At 47.0% G+C, this 16979-nt stretch overlaps 1 protein-coding gene across 1 annotated transcript in view; it reads right to left on the reverse strand.

Annotated features, from left to right (window-relative positions):
* The window catches only part of CDYL (chromodomain Y like), a 208278-nt gene that overhangs the window by 43826 nt on the left and 147473 nt on the right, over positions 1-16979 (reverse strand). The window lies entirely within an intron of this gene.

The following is a 16979-nucleotide window of genomic DNA, read 5'->3' on the forward strand; positions in this document are numbered from 1 at the left end:
ACCACAGAGAGAAGTCTGAATTTTATCTAGAGTCCAACAGAGAGCTAAGAGGTTTGAGCAGGACAGTCATAGGACATGATTTACATCTACAAAAGACCCTCTGGATGGCAAAAAGAAAAATGAATTTTAAAAAGGCAACAAAGAAAAACGGTTGCTTGGACTAGAACAGTGGCCACGGAAAGAAGTTGGGAAAACGGATGGCTGCAAGGCCCACTCTGAAGAGGAGCGAAGTGGGCTGTGACGGACGGGATGGAGGGTGTTAAGGACGGCCTGTGGCTTCTGACCTGGGCTGCTAAAGGGGATGGGAGAGACTAAAGGGGCCCCCTCCCCCATACCTGGGAAGGAGGGGGTCAATAATTAACTCTGTGCTTACAAAGTTCATTTTGAGTTGGTTCTTAAGTTTTGCCTGATGAAACTGATTTCTTTAAAAAGTTTAAACAAGGACATGAGTAAGGACATGACAACCGTATCTTCTCCCCTTCTCATGTACTCACTCCCCCTTCCCTTCTTGATGGGGACCATGTTCAAAAGCTTTCCCCAGTCTCATGGAACAGCTGATGCTTTCCAATGAAACACGGGAGGCACAATATCCCGACTGGGGCCAGGAGGAACGGCGGGTGCAGCAGGCCCACACCTGCTTGCTCACACGTGTCAACGCGTCTCCTGAACCTGGCCACGGAGATTTTAAGGCCCGTGTCTGGTCTAAATGCAGAAAACATGGTGGGTGAATCACATGAGCAGAACAGCCCAAGGATGGAGCCCTTGGGACATCTGGAATGTGACCCCGTGTTGTGAAAGAGGACTTCCAATTCAGGAGGCAAAGGACATCTACATGTGGGTTTAAAACGCTGCTGGGTGGAAGATTTTTACTGGGTCAAAACGTCAAACTACTACACGTGGGCAACAGGGAGTCCTGATCAGAGTTAGTTTCTCTTCTTACCACAGATGGAGGGGACCTAATGAGCGAAGGCAGTGGTGAGCTTGCAGGGCGGATGCCATCTTTTTAGTACTTGCCAAAGGAGAAGGTTTTATGCTTAAGGAAACAGCTCCCAGAGTGTGGGAGACCACAGGATGCAGCCCACCCACCCACGACTCCAGGGTGGGCTGTCCACACAGGACACACCAGGGGCAGGGCCCCGAGGGTGGGCAGCACCGCACCATAGAGGACAATCCTCTAAAGCTGCCCCCGGGCCATTCTGATTCTGTATTTTCACTAAGTAGCTTAATCTGCAGAGCTAAAAGGCTAAGCAAACTCTGCTGAAATGGAGTATTTCCTAATGCAAATATCTATGGCAAACATGTAGCTTTAGTCTAGATGACTGAGGGACCAGAGACATACTATCAAGAGTCTACATGTTTAAGGATTTTTAGATCCTGTGCTTGTACTCCAGCTATTTTTGAGGACGAGATTGGTGCCTTTTAACAGTGTCGTGCCACCCAACTTCGGGTCCCTTTCCTGCTAGGTTTTAATTAGGCCGTTGCCAGGGATCATGGCCATGGTTCTGAATCCTGGCCTTGCATCAAAATCACCAGGGACTGACCTCATCAATAGGGTCTAGGCCTCGATTCTTTGAAAGTGGCCCACACAGTACGCCTATTTAAGAATGATGGCTTCTGAGCATCCTGGGGGGACCCAGAGTTGAATGAAGAACCAAGCCCCAGTGCTGACTATTCACCTTGAGAAGGCATTTTGGTTTAAGATGAAAACCACATGGGTGAAAGGAATGAGACCTGGAGAGAACATCTAACAAGATAATTTTATCAACGAGGACAAAAGCTCAAGATAGAACACTGACCTGAGCACAACAGGCTCAAAATATAAAGCCGAAACCAAGAGCTACAACTCAGATATGCTGTATAAATAAAACAGACATCATTACACAGTAATCAACTCAGATATGCTGTATAAATAAAACAGACATCATTACACAGTAATCAACTCAGATATGCTGTATAAATAAAATAGACATAATTACACAGTAATGACAAAAAAAAAAAAAAAAGGTTTGATACTGTTCTAGAGCATTGCAATACTACTTGAAACACGGCCAGCCTCTGACAGCCCAGCCCTTCCACAGATGGAGGAGACCCGTACCAAATCGCAGTGGCTGTTCTGCGTTTTCTGACCATGCCCCATCCCCTGCCCGCTGTGGGGACCTCCAGTTTCTACAGAAGCAATCCAGCTTCATGGGCACCCATGAGAATGTAAGCTTGGAGTAGCCCCACGACCTCATTCGGACTTTTCAGGCAGTAATGTGTGCAACTTGTTCAGTGTCTGAAAATTGTGATGAAGTGCCACTGTCACCAGTCACAGCGTTATACCTGTGAAACAGTTGCGAAAACCTGCAGTGTAACCGCGCAGTAAATGCGTACCAGAAAATTGCAAAAGGCACAGATTAGAGGGCATGCTACACAGACCTTCCAAACAGTGAGTTCCTCCGGGTGGTGATTAACTTAATAGGGAAGCGAGTGATGTGAATGCATGACCAGAAAATGGCAAGTGGACTCCCTGATGCCATGGAAAAAATTTAACAGGACCCTGTGCCCCACACCCCCCACCGAAAAAAAACTCAGACTGAGGCTATTCCTACACCAAGCCTCCTCTTTGGTTACTGCTATAAAACTGTGGCCGTGTTGGTGATTGCAGAGGCAGTTTGCTGTAATTTTAGAACTTCCGTCCCACTGAGTGAGGTTCACGTGAGGAACTTAAGCAAAGAAGTCAAACTTACAATGGGAAAAGTTTCCTACTTTCCTTTCGCAGTCTCTAAAGTATTGGTTCCAATTGCAGGAGTCAGAAATACCGTCTCCGAGTTACCCCGTGGACAGGTCGCCCCTTCCGGGCTGGCCAGGGCCGCGGGAGCCTGCTCTCGTTTCCTCCAAGCCTGCACCCTGCACTGCGGCGAGGAAGGCTCCGGAGGAGGGTGCACCAGCCGGGTGCGGTCAGAACTCCAGCAGCACGGGAATTAAACAGCCTTCCAATAACCATGTTGATGGTACGGTGCGCACGTTGTTTTCACAGCATGCTTACAAAACCCGAACGTCACGTAACCTTCAGGTGACGCCAGGTATAGGACACAGCTACCAAGCTTTGCCAAACACTTCGTCCCTGGGAGAAGATGCTACAAATATAATGCTAACACAAAACATATACTTCAGAACTGTATCAGCAGGTTTGAGTATAGTCTCCATGCGGTTTAAGAGCTTTAGGTAATAACCTGTGCTACATTCAAAAAAAAACACACGTCAGGCATCCAGGGGAGGCAGATTCATGTATCAATAAAATGCGAAACCCTCCCTCCAAAGCCAATAGAAAACTTAATTAAAATTGTAGGCGCCCCTCCCCCATTATCAATCATCTCATTTGATTTTAAAACTCTACTAGGATTATTTTTTTTAAAGCTCAGCCCACTACAGAGTCACAAGGAAGCCCCACACTAATAATTAACACCAGAAATTGTCCTGGGAAACTGAAGCAAAAAGTTTCAATCATAAGGCACACTCCTTAAGAAGCCGGCACTGCAAGGTTGGGGGCTTCTAGAGACCAGAGGTAGTCGACTGCTGCTTTAATTCTCAAAAACAAAACTTTATTACTTCTTCAAAGTAATTCCACAGTTCAGCCTTCCACATCCCTACCACAGGCAGGGTGCTGAGGCACGTCACGTCAGAGCAGGTACAGGAGTGCCACCCTCCTTGGCGACAGAACAGCGGGGCAGGAAATGCCTCCCGAGTGTCCTGTGGGAAGAGGCAGCACCCCACACCATGTGAATGTCCCCCAATCTGCGCCCCTGGCTGTGGGAGCCGCAACCCCCCAGACCCACCAGGACAGACTTCGAGTCACCCGGGACGACTTTCTGGAGAAGGTGGGAGACCCCCACATGGGCTCTGCTTAGTCAGCATCGTCACCATTTGCAGTCAGGCTTTGATAAGTGATCGCTCTAACACCAGGCTGGTGGTTTTGCTGAGTGCATACCCAGCTGCTCTGGATGTGCAACATTGACTTCTGAAATTCAGGCCGTGCTGGGAAAGAGGTGTCTGGAACCCCAGTTTGCAGGTTAAATCCTAAGGCCACCACTGAGGTTGGAGGGACCTGCCTGAGGGGTTAGCCATGACCTGGGGCAAGAGGAGATCGGCTACAGACTAGCTGTCCCATTTTAGTACTGGGCTCTGTGACAGCTCTCAGCAGAGGCTCTGTGTGCACATGCATTTGTGTGTGTGTGTGTGGGGGGGTGCAGCACACAGTTGCATTCTGCAAGGCTCTTATGGGCTTAAGTACAATTTGCAGTTGTATGAGATTCAAAGCAATTCAATCTTTTTTCCTGGCAACACGTTCCCTCCCCTAGCCGCCGCCCCCCCCCTTCCCCTTGTACCCCTGCACAAAGATAAGAACTTAAACTGCAGAGAGAAATTAGAGATGGCTACGATTGAGGTAACTGAGCAGGAAGAGGGTGATTTTAAGGTATATTTGAGAACCTAATATGTTCCCTTAAAAATCTGTTAAGCACGAACAACTCTGAAATACTGAAGACAACAGGTGTGCTGGCTGGGATGTATTATTCCCCCAAAATGCCCTGTTCTTTGATGCACTCCTGTCGGGACAGACATGTTAGTGTTGATTAGGTTGGAATCCTTTGATTGAGTGCTTCCATGGAGATATGACCCACCCAACTGTGGGTAATACCTGTGATTAGATTATTTCCATGGAGGTGTGGCCCCGCCCATTCCGGGTGGGTCTTGATTCAATCACTGGAGTCCTTTAAAAACACTGGCACAGATCCAGAAGCTAGCTGGCTTAGCTCAGAGACACCTGGAGTTGTGGACCCCTGACGTTGGCTGCTGCAGCCAAGAGAGACATTTTGAAGATGGCCATTGAAAGTAGACTTGCTAATCCAGAGTTTGCCTGGGACAAACTAAGAGAATACCCCCAGATGCCTAGAGAGAAACATCCTGGGAGAAAGCCATTTTGAAACACAACCTGGGGGCAAAGGAAGAAGATGCCAGCCATGTGCCTTCCCAGACAACAGAGGTGTCTGGATGCCATTGGCCATTCTTCTGTGAAGGTACCCTACTGTTGACGCCTTAGCTTGGACACTTCATGGCCTTAACACTGCAACTCTAAAACCAAATAAACCCCCTTTATTAAAGCCAATCCATTTCTGGTATTTTGCATAATGGCAGAATTAGCAAATTGGAACAGGAGGGTAGAACAGATGTTAGCATAAATAAACCTAATTATAAAATCACCTTCCTCAAATGGGAGGGCAAAAGGGGAAACAGTATCATGCATGGAGAATGACTGACAAGTCCACTTGTCTATAAGAGCAAATACACAGCTCAAAAAATAACTTGGAGCAAAAATCATTTCAGGAGGTTAAGATCAAAATGTTTTCTTAATATTTCCTATTTCGCATGCCTGGGTGGATCCTATGTATGATCTTAGACTGGGAGGCAATTACATCAGATCCTTTTCAGTAGGGGAGATGGGTGCTTACTCCATTAGGATAACGACTTTTTTTATAGAGATGTTTTATCTTGCTGGATGGCATCTCTCCTGCAAGAGTAGGTGTAGAAGGATGAGTTTATGACAAGCTCCTCATCAATAATCTAGAATACTGCTCATCTTAAAGAACGCTGCCTGCCTCTAAACCCAGGGCTTACTTTTCAAAACCTGAGGCCTGGCCCCCTGGTCCAGCAACTGGCACATGTGACCACCTTCTGGGCCACCTCATCCTTGCCTTGACTCTGGCCTGGAGACAGTTTTACCCACCGTAGCTCCTTCCTGTCAGCTGCGATGCCAGCCAGAGGAACCTCCGCTCCCTCCTGCACGCTGTGAGTCTCTAGGAGTCAGGGGCGGGTTTTACAGCTAGACTCCCGGCATCTACCAGAGCCCAGCACACAGTAAGTGTTCAATAACTGTATGAAGAAGGGGCATGGAGCGCCCAGAAACTCCCCTGGCAGAGGGGCTGGGTTGTCAGGGTATGGCAGGGAATGCCTTCAACAGAATCGAAAGGCAAGGAATAACACATGGAGGGAAAAGCTGGTTCAGGAACTTGGAAGTCATGACAGAGAGCTAACCAGGAGTCAAATAAAATGAACCAGACGGCAGGTTCCAGGTGCAGAGGCCAAAGGCATCAGAAGGGCGAGAAGTGAGGTGAGCCCAGGGCTCCGCCAGGGCCAGAGAGTCCTTGTGGGCAGGTAAATAGAAGCCTTCTCTGTTTAGCACCCAGAGAACGGCCAGCAGCATATGCATTTTATAGTCAGATGAGGGTGTTCTTTGTAAAATTTAATTCGAAGTTCAGTAAAAATCTTAAATTTTTGTCCAGATGAAACAGAATACAGTATTAGTTTTCTACAAAAATGGTAATGATGTAAAGACTTATGTTAAAATGAATGATAAAGTGAAGGAAATGGTCTCACCTGTTGCACACATTTAGTGGTCACCTACTATGTGGCAGGTAGTAAAAAAACCAGGGTGGAAAGCCTGGTTCTTACGCTGGTACTCTGGGGATGCAGCTGCAAAGACAATACATTAATGACCATGCAAACAGCAGGATGCAGGAACAGGTGCACAGGTCTGTGCTGGGGCCCCCCAGGTGCCTAGGGTGGAGGGCAGCTGAACCCCGAGTGGATGGCACTCGGCCCCTGAGGCTGCCCAGTGCACCAGACAGACACCCTTCAGCAGTGGGTGTCACGGGAAGCAGCGTCTTAGGACTGTGGCACTTCACGGGTGGGCCGAAGAGGGGCCGGCAAAAGCACCTGAGAAGGCACAGCCAGAGAGGCAAAAGGCGAACAAGGAGAAATTAACGTTCTGGAAACAAGAATTTTAAAAACGAGGAAGTGGTGACTCGCGTGACACGGGGCCGAAAGTGACCTGCGCTGCTAAGGATTGGCATGCTCGGCGCTGGATTCGGTAACTGGGAGGGGATCTCTGGTCCAAGCACTGACAGTGTCTGCGAAGCAAGAGGCAGGAACCAGGCTGAGGGGTGACCGCAGAAGAACTGGCAGCTGTGGGCTAAATTCTCCAAAGTGTGTAGCCTGAGAGGCAAGTGAGAATCAGCATGGAGGAAAAGGAGAAAAGTCTGGAGGTTGAGCAAGTAGGAGGGAGAATAGCTGAGCCCGGAGGTTCTGGTTGGAGGCAGGCGGGGATGTCTGCTTTGTTGTGTGGAGAGGACAGAGCTGTGCACTGGTCAGAACTGGGTGTGAATTCTAGTTCTGAGAGAAGGGCGTGTGGTGTTGGGACAAGTTATTTAATCTCTTTAGGCGAAGTACTTCCCAGGCACCTGAGCTCTCCTTTCCAGCACTGGCTGGGGTGACAGGCACTGGACGGGGTGCTGTCCTGGCCCACAAGGGGTTGTCAGTGCACGCAGCCAACACGAGGATCAGAGAGAACAGCATCCTGGCTCCTCTGTGGACACGGAGACCTTTGGACACACCCCGAGCCTGGGACGAATCTTGATCTGTGACCAAGAGTTTGGCTGGTTAAATAATAACAAGGAGGGAAATGGAGTCTGGAATGGGACAGGAAACAGGTATTGACCATCCTGTGAAACGGGGTACCCTCTGTTCCAGTGAAGGCAAGAAGGCGTGGGAAATTCTCTTTAAGGAGGTTTAGAACATGAGGGAATCTGATGATGACATGGAGGCAGATCTGAAGTGGGAGGAAACTAGTCCAATTGGGAAGACATCATAGCAAAGGCTGGTGGCTTCACCAGAGGCTGCAGCTGGGGGTGACAATGAGAAAACACACGAATCTGGAGCTCCAAGAAAGCCTGGAGCCAAAGTGCTTTCAGTTCTCAAAATGACCAAGGGCCAAGACCCTGGGAAAGTTCCCTTCTGGCAACCCCGTGAGTTCTGGAAATGGATAAATCTGGATGAGGGGACCCGATGACGTTTTTAACTATGAAGTTGCTTCCTAGGTGTTATCACACAAATTAAAATTTTTCATTAGTATTTTCAGTGATATTCTCTTCTACTAATCTACAGATGTTTTATTCGCTTTTCCCAGCTGGAAGACTTTCATTAACATCATTCCATATCTGCACGCAGGCTCGAAACCTGCCCTGCCTCTCACTTCCTTGGTAATTTCTTCCCTCTACTCCCCATCCAAGCTTCTTAAGTTTCTTTTTCACTCTTAATTCTTTTCAGAAGACAAACACTAAGGATGGAAGTAAAAGAGGCAAAAATTCCTCCAAAAATCCATTCATTTCATCCATTCCCACACAAATGTTAATTAGGCAGTTATTATGTATAAACAATTGGACTAGACAATGTAGGAGATTCCAGTGGAGAAGATAAAATATTTGCCACCATGCTTTCCCACTCTGAAATCTGAAGCTTTCTTTACCAAACTCTTTCATCAACTCTGCATCTTTCCTGTGAAATTTTATTCTCAGAGGTTCTTCTGTGGAATCTGCTCTCACCCATCCAACCTAGATGCCCAAGCCACTTCAGTTAAGGTTCTCCACCCAAAGCAAGAGCCTCAGACAATCCGACTCCTTGGTATCTTCCCTCAAGAGGTTCTGTCTTGTTTATTTGGCCTTTCTTCATTTGTAAATTAATGTGATTGGCTTGAAAAGGGTGACATCGAGTTAGGAGAGGAGCAGTGCAGTGCCTGGCCCCAGAGGACAGAACCACACAGAGAGGAAGGGCACCCACCCCACGTGGGAAAACAGGCAGTGCAGGGATGAGTCAGGAGTGTGGCACCGCAGGAGGACGTAACAGGAGCCAGGAGGGTCTAACGTGCACTGTGCTCTCCGAGCGACCCATCAGAGCCCCTTCTCTTTTAGGCTCGGTCTCCTCATCTAGAAAACAAGGGTTCTCTGGAAGAGGAAGGAGAGCGTTGGAAGAGCTTAAGACTGAGCAAGGGCAACACAGAAACCAGCATGCTCTGAACTGTAGACCGGGTGTGCTCGTCCCTAGGACACAAGATGTCACTGGAGGAATGTTCTAGAAGATATAGAGGAATGTTCTAGAAGATATAGAGGAATGTTCTAGAAGACCAGTGTTCTGCTGCAGGCGGCCGCAATATAAGTGGAAATTCAGGAGACTGCTGTATTTGTAACGGGTTAGGCATACCAAGAACAAACCTTAGAAGGAGCTTAACTGGAGAATGTGATTTTTTTTTCTTGTATTAGTTGGTTATAAAGTTCAAGAGGAGCAGCATCTGGAGTAAGGAATATTCTTCTATGACACCTGACCAAAGGCACCCAAATTCCTTGAAAACTATACATTATGATACTCTAAATTAATTAAATATATGTTGGTACACTGAAAACTGAGCAGGACCCATAAAATTAATACAAATGAGTTGGGGTTTTTGCCATTAAATCATTGTAAAACCCTACAGCAGAGACCGGGCTGCCCCATTCATTTTAGCTCCTGCCACGGGAGTGTCATTCTACTGAGGAGGAGCTGGGGGGATTACAAGCCAACAACCTTGTTTCCAAAGTCAAAGGGAAGCACAGAGAAAGGTGGTTGCCCCTGGGCAAGCATGAGATCCAGGGGCTGAAAAAGGTGAAAGACCCAAAAGAAAACCAGGCAATGGCATGTACAAAGGGAATTAACGGAAATATAAATGCAAAGAGCCAATTAACCTGTGAAAACAAGAGTTTTCATGTACTGAGATTAAAACAACGAGATACCACTTTCTACCTTCCATCTGGTGTAGGTACTGGAAAGTTGATTAAACTGTTAGTTAAGAATAGATAAATGGGCAATCACAATTTTATAGCTTTTTTAGAGAGCAATCTGGCAAAACCTATCCAAATCTTAAATCAATTCCAGCCACTGCACTTCATTGCTGTTTACAATAGCCAGAGTCTCCAACTAACTCTCCTTAAATGGTTCAAAAAAAAAAAAAAAAAAAAAACAAACACACACACCTGTGTGTGTGTGGATAAAGATATAGACACATTGGTGGGGGGAGGGAAGAAAGGAAGAGAGAAAATAAAAGAGGAAAAATACTAATAACTGGTGAATCTGGGTAGAATGTGTGGTCTTACAATTTCTCTGTTAAGTTTGAAAATCATATTAAAAGCAAACAAAAGTCAAGTTTAAGACTTGAAAAGAAATGAGGAAGACAATTGAGTCTTAAGATAGGAAGTTCTCCAAGACACGATGTTAAGTGAAAATAAAGCAGATGCCAGAACCATATGAATAAATGGAAACGGTATTCAGAAGTGGAGGTAATGACGATGTTCATATTTTATTTGATGTAGTTCTGAATTACTTGTGTAAAAATTCAGAGCAATTATGCATTACTAATGTTTAAAAAAGGCGGTGTGTTAACATTTCTGCAGTTGTAACATCAATAAAATACATTATTTTCTGGGGATGGGAGTCAGTGTTCTCTACCTGCAGTGAGGGTCTCACAACGTGTGCACCTGGAGGAGCAGACCCTTTGTGCGGATGTGGGTGGAGGGTGTGTGCGGTCGGGGTTACTGCTTCTGGGGGGAGGGGCGGCCGGTAGCTGAGCCCTCAGCTCTCGGGGCTGCTTAAAGGGTACCGGCGGCGGGGGCTCTTTCCCGGAGGCGAGGGAGAGGCGGAGGACTTGGCCGGGTCCTCGGCGAGAGGCGTGCAAGGTGTGGAGGGCGGCGATAAGGACAAGACACTCTTCATCCAGTAGGAGCATGCGCCAAAGAGGCTTTATTCAGGGGTGATCACAGGTTATATAGGCTGGTAAGAGGGGCAGGGCAGGAAAGGAGGTGAAGCAGCCTTAAATGGCAATATTGAAGGGAGAGGGGCTAGGATTGGTTCTGAGAGGACGCAGGAGCCGTTGCAGCGGGCGGGGGTTGTTCTGGCCACGGTGCATGTGCGCTGGCGGTGGCAGGAGTGGCCTTGGCACCAGGGAGTGAGTGGGTAAGATAAGGAAGTGGGGAAAGGGCAGTTGGGAGAAAGGCGGTTTCCTCCGGCAAGCCTCCCCTGCCAGTGGCATTTTGGGTGAGGAAAAGGGAGCTGCCTTGACCTCGCTCCCCAGGCTCGGGGGGGCTGCAGAAGGCACTCACGCCCGTACCTACTACCCTCCCCAGGGGGTGATATCAGGTCCCCTGGCCCAGGCCTGGCAAGCCGAGGTACAAGTTCAGCTACCCGCAGGTGTGTGAAGTGTCCTACCTGGGATGTGTCACAGAGCCGGAGGCAATGCCTGAGGTCAGGCATCTAAACTGGGACGTGCCCAGCCCCAGATCCTAAAGCACCCCCTGCTGTGACACACGGATATAGACTTATCATGCATATATAATGTATTTAGACAAAAAACCTCCATGAAATCTTATAGAAGAAGGAAGCTGTGGTACCTGAATGGACATGAAAATATATCTAAGGGGTATCATAAAATGAAAGACAAACTGTAGAACCACACGACCAGTATGATCCCACTGATATTTTGAAAAAAGTATATTTTGTACAGTCTTTGGAAGAAAAAAGCTGTTAACAGTGGTTGTATCTGAGTAGATGGATGAAGTTGGATGTTGGGGGGCTTTTTCCTTAATTTTTTGAGATGTTTTAATTATTTTATAATGTTTCACTATCATTTAAGTTTTTACAATTATAATACATAATAAAACATATTAAAAAATTACAAAAGCTTAGAGGTAATTTCAAATCAAGCTAAACAACCTCCACGCAGAACTGGAGCTGAAGATATGTAACCATAAGACTAAAATGTACCATAAACAGAAAAATTTACTAATGTATTACTGTTTATTCCCCCCTCTTGCTCTGTAAAACCACAGACCTATAATGAAACACAGTAAAGGACAGTCGTTGGACTTTTGGTGTGTGTCACCATCCCCAGAGGGTTTCTCTCAAATGCAGACTGCCAGGCCCTAGCCCCAGGGTTTCTGATTTAGTAGGCCTGGGGTGTGGAGAATATGCGTTTCTAACAAATTCTCAGAAGATACAGAAGAAGGATCAAGTGACAAGTTCCTAAGCTTGGCGTCTGGCTCCACAGGTGCCCGAGTTCCAGCCATCCTTGCAGACATCACGGCGGTGGACACCTCCCCCAAGAATACAGTGCCCGCGGCTGGGCCTAGACCCTGCGGAGCCCCATGCCCCATCCTCCTGCAGAGGTAAGTGCTGGTCGAGAACTGGCTAGGGTGGTTTCTGAAACTTCTTCTCTAGTTGATTTGTTTCTATCACACTTCATTTATTTTCACATAAATCGTATTTCAGTGCGATTCCAAAAGGGGGGCTCCTGCCTCAATGAAAACCACGTTGAAGGCTCTGGAGAGGTTCTAAGGTTAAAAATAATTGTCACACCAGGTGTAACTGAGAAAATGGGAAAAACGAAAACAAAACAAAACTCTAGGATTCCATCCTCGGGCAGATTTGTAAATATTGAAGTCCTTGCTCCACTTTAAAGAAACCCAAACTGGAAGTGAGAGATGATATATTAGGTGTCTGCGTCATAAATAACAGAGATCCAAGAAGAGGGCGTGGTGCTTCAACAAGCAGCAAATGACACTGCCCCTTTTTAAAGGGCCTTGACTCCACATCAGTGAGCGGCAATTAGCAAATTTTAAAAATAACAAATTACCTCTGGACCTTAAGTTACCAGGTAGGTTATCAGGTTGCTGGATATGCAAGGAAAAGCCAACAGACCAGAAATCCTCGGGTGCAGACTGTTGTCACTGAGGAGCTTTAGTAAGAAAATGGCTTTTTCAAGTTTATAAGTTTTAAGGTAAAATGTTGATAGTTCACATGTTTTTAAAGCCACCCTTTTGGCTAGATGAGAGCCTCCCCTCCATGTGCTATACCCAGGAGCTCTGTACTGGAATTCTTAAGTATCTGACATTTGGGGACCACCTGGGCACAGCTCAAGGAAGGCAAAGAAAGCGTATGCAGATATCTGGGCCATCAGAGCATCCTGCCTTGAGGATACCTAGCAAATACTGCAAAGGGGCTGGAGGGATGCAGCACATCTGGTCTCCTCAAAGGTTTACTCCGCTTGGGTTCAATTTTAGCCTCTGAAATCTTTACATGTGTAAACAGATTTGCTCCTGAGAGGAATCACTGTGATAATATATGTGGCAGGATCTAGCACGGGGCCTCCTAAAAAGCTGGTTTTGAATCTAAATCTTTTCTGATAAAACCTTTACACACGCCCTCTGACTATTTGACTCTGCTTCCAACTTCTTCTCAAGCTGACGTTTCCTGCCGCGGGCCCACTCAGCTGCTCCAGCCTGTGGGTGTGGGTCTCCTGACGGAAACGTCCCTGTGGTGAGTTTCTGACTTCAGCACCTAAATAATAAATGGTCCTTGAGGGCTAAGGGGGTCTCTTTCTAGAGCTGAGCTGATGATCTGGCACTTAACCTTCTTTGATAATCATAGAGAAAATGGAGATGGAGCATCTGTTTCATATTCTTATTGTCAAGAGGAAATTACAATCCAGTTTCTGAAGCAGCAGCCAAGTCTTCCTGAACGAGTTTTCCCAGGCGCTTCCTTGGATGGAAAGCTCTCTGCATGGGTGGCAGGTGGTTCCACGGGACACGTTAAGATATCTCCCCAGCCATTTTCTTACTAAAGCTCCTCAGTGACAACAGGCTGCACCCGAGGATTTCTAGTCTGTTGGCTTTTCCTTGAATATCCAGCAACCTGATAACCTACCTGATAACTTAAGGTCCAGAGGTAATTTATTATTTTAAAAATTTGCTAATGCATTTTCTCAAATGTCATACTTGTGGAATGGTGATCATTATATATTTGAATTCAGGAAAGAGAAAAAAAATGACAATCCAGTTTTTAAAAGCACATTGCTCCTTTTTATAGGATTAATTCATTAGGCAATTAAAACAGCAAGGAAAAAATCATCAACTCATTGATAAAGAGAAGCAGAAAGAAGACAGCTGCACTGCCTAATTTTTAAGTTTCCTACATTTCTGATTGAAGCAATATAGTCATCTTTTAAACCTTTGTTTTGTACTTAGAACAGTTAAAATTTAAATACATATATGGTTATTTTGTAAAAGTAATTGCGTGTTAAAATGCTCCAGAAACGTTCATTCTTTTGGTTAACAGATATTCAATTATCTGTTGTTATGGTGGCAAAAATATCCTTCAATCACAAATGATTGTTTGCAATGAGAGATGGTTCACTTCCCAATGACTCCACAAGTAGCGGTCTCCATTGTAGAAAAACAAATCAGTTTTCTTACGTGGCTCTAAAATTAATCAGCAAACTAAAAACAAAGACTTGCTTTAAAATGTGTGAGTGGACCCACAATCCAACAGAGCGACAGAATCTCATTTCCTCATTCGGAAGGGTGAATGATGTTCTGGAACTTTTCTGTTTCTGGCCCTATGATCTGTCATGCTGACAGCATTTCTTCCTTCCTTTCCTCCCTCAGTTTGGTCTGAGCCTGGGACAGGCTGAGAGAGGAGGACATCATCGTCCTCGTTTTCAGTGAGCGCACTCTCCTGGAATCACGCCGCCCCGACATCTGCAGAGCACCCACTGGGGGGCAAGCGCTATCCTCGACAGGGGACTCAGCCCCAGCAAGGCAAGGTCCCATCTACACCTTACATCCTAGTGGAGGGAACAAACGAAGGCCTCTCCCTGCAAAAGGAAAGGGTGAGGGGGCAGGGACACAAAGCCACTAATTCACCCAAGACGTGGCTGGTGCCCAAGGTGTCCAGGACGCCATCTGACCTTGCCATTGGGTTCTTTCAAAAGGAGGAGGAGGTGCTGCTTTGTTTCCTTGTTAATCTGCAAGCCTGATGTGGATCACGGCCACAGGGGTGTCCTTCATCAGTGCCCTAAAAACGTCCCTGAGTCCTCTCATCTAAGTGGAAACTACATTCTCAGCAGTGTATATGACCAGCCCAAGGCTGAAGTGGGCAAAAGGGGTGAAAGCACAGGGGTTTCAGAGACAGTCACCAGGGTCTTGGAAATACAGGGCCACCTGCACTCCAAGCTGCCTAACTTCACAAGAGAAGATGGAATAATTTGAGGTTCCATGCTTACATGTCCCTTTCGGTTCTAGCCAAAGCCACACTCATGTCCATTTCAAAATTTCTGAAATGGGAAGAGCAATAAAAAAAGGAAGCCACCAACTCTGTGTTTAAGTAGAAGCCGTTATCCTCCTTACATAGAATACATAAGGAACGAGGGCTTTGGGGGTGCAAGCGGGAAGTGGGAACGTGGGAGGGGCAGGGTCGATGCTGAGAGGCCGTGGGAGCGAGGGGAGGAAGGGTGGTGGACGTGGGAGACGAGCAAAGCTGGACTTGCTGGTTCAGAGGAAAGGACCGTGGCACTCAACCTCATGGGGTCAGGAGAATTTGAAAATCAAACTTCAAGTCCAGCCCTCCCACAAAAATATGAACACAGAACTTTTGTGGACAATGAAAGAGGGACTGTGCATCTCCTAAAGCCTTTTGTGCTCCTTGAATATGGAAGACACATATATCTACTGCCCCAGGACTGTCACTTGCTACAGCAGGGGTCAGCAAGCTTTTTCTGTAAATTTTCTTGGCTTTGGGGGCTACAGGGTCTCCATCACAATGCCCTTATAGCCAGAAGCAGCCAGACATTAAGAGTAAATGAACAAGTGTGGCTGTGTGCCAACGTCACTTTATTTATGGACAGTGAAATCTGAAATTCTTGTATTTTCATGTGTCACCAAATATTATTCCTCTCAATTTTCATCCCCCAAACATTAAAAATGTGAAAACCATGCTTAGCTTGCAGGCCCTACAAAAAAAGGGAGTGGGCTGGGTTTGGCCTGTGGACTGTGGTCTACCAACCCGTCCAGTCCGTGTCTGCATGCCTGTCCATTACGGAAGAGGGATCAACACAATTGCTCTCACTCCATCTCTGCTTCCAAGTCTCTACGAATGTTGCAATCTCTCTGGACTTGTCTCATCCGTAAGATGGGGTGCCACTGGTTTCTAGAGCTCCTGCCATCTCTGAACTTCCAGGATCCCTTCCTTACAAGCAGGTTAGAGAACACTACATATGACCAGAGGGAAGGCCAACAACACGAAGGAGAAACCTTCAGAATCAGGGAGAGAAGCAGTATTGGGTGAAATGTGCATAACTGAGAAACACCAGCTTGATAGCAATTGCCTTCCGAAGGGAAATCCCGGATGCCGTTCCTATTCCCTCTTCACTGCCATGTGAGACTCGGCTGAGAGTGACACTGTCGAATGCACTGCAGCAAGATGGTTAAAGTAGTGCCCAAGACCAATGATTCTCTTTAGAGGAAAATATCCCCCCAACCAAAAAAAACCATTTTATTTTGTTGCACTCATTCTCCCAAGCTTGGGTTGAGGATGACGCTTGCAGATAGAGATAGCTCCAAACCCCATCACAGAGGGCAGGGGAGCACAGCAGACAGGAGGTGGCCTTGACCTGGAAGAGGACTCTGAGTCCATCAGGGGAGTCAGTAAAGGGAAAGCAAGGTGTTGCCCGCAGAGAACAGCAGAAGCTGGCAAGGACAGACTGGCACGTAGGGAGAATTCCCGCTGAGAGGGGAGCAAAATCAGATTGGCAACTGGGCAACCCCTGGGCCTGCCACTCTGCGCCCATCCAGGCAGAAAATGGGTGAGAGCAGTCAAAAGACAGCAGGCATGGCAGCCAAGACCTTATCAAGGGCCTGAGCTGTGGTAGGCATGGTGGGCAAAGATTTGAGAAGTGGCCAGCTGGGCGTCGGGAAGTGAGGGGAAGGCAGCCGTCTACGTTAAGTCCCAGGAGTGCCGGCTTAGGGGCCTGGGAAGGTGACGGCACAGCCAGCCAGGGGCAGTGCCCAGGAGGAGGAGCTGGGTGAGAGTGAAACAGAAAACCCCACCCGTGTACAGTGGGCTCCTACTCTGAGAAGGTGGGCAAGGGGTCTGACTATTAGAGAAACAGACCCAGACCCTGCAGGCTCCACCAGGGGAATGGGAGCCTCAAGGAAAGGCTGTTCTGTTATTCAAATGGATGGAAAAATAAAGAGTGTGATTTCAATCCCCAAACCATCATGCTTAGAAAATTTAGACGGATTTTCAGT

The sequence above is a fragment of the Choloepus didactylus genome, chromosome 7, assembly GCF_015220235.1.
Source record: "Choloepus didactylus isolate mChoDid1 chromosome 7, mChoDid1.pri, whole genome shotgun sequence".
Classification (NCBI taxonomy): domain Eukaryota; kingdom Metazoa; phylum Chordata; class Mammalia; order Pilosa; family Megalonychidae; genus Choloepus; species Choloepus didactylus.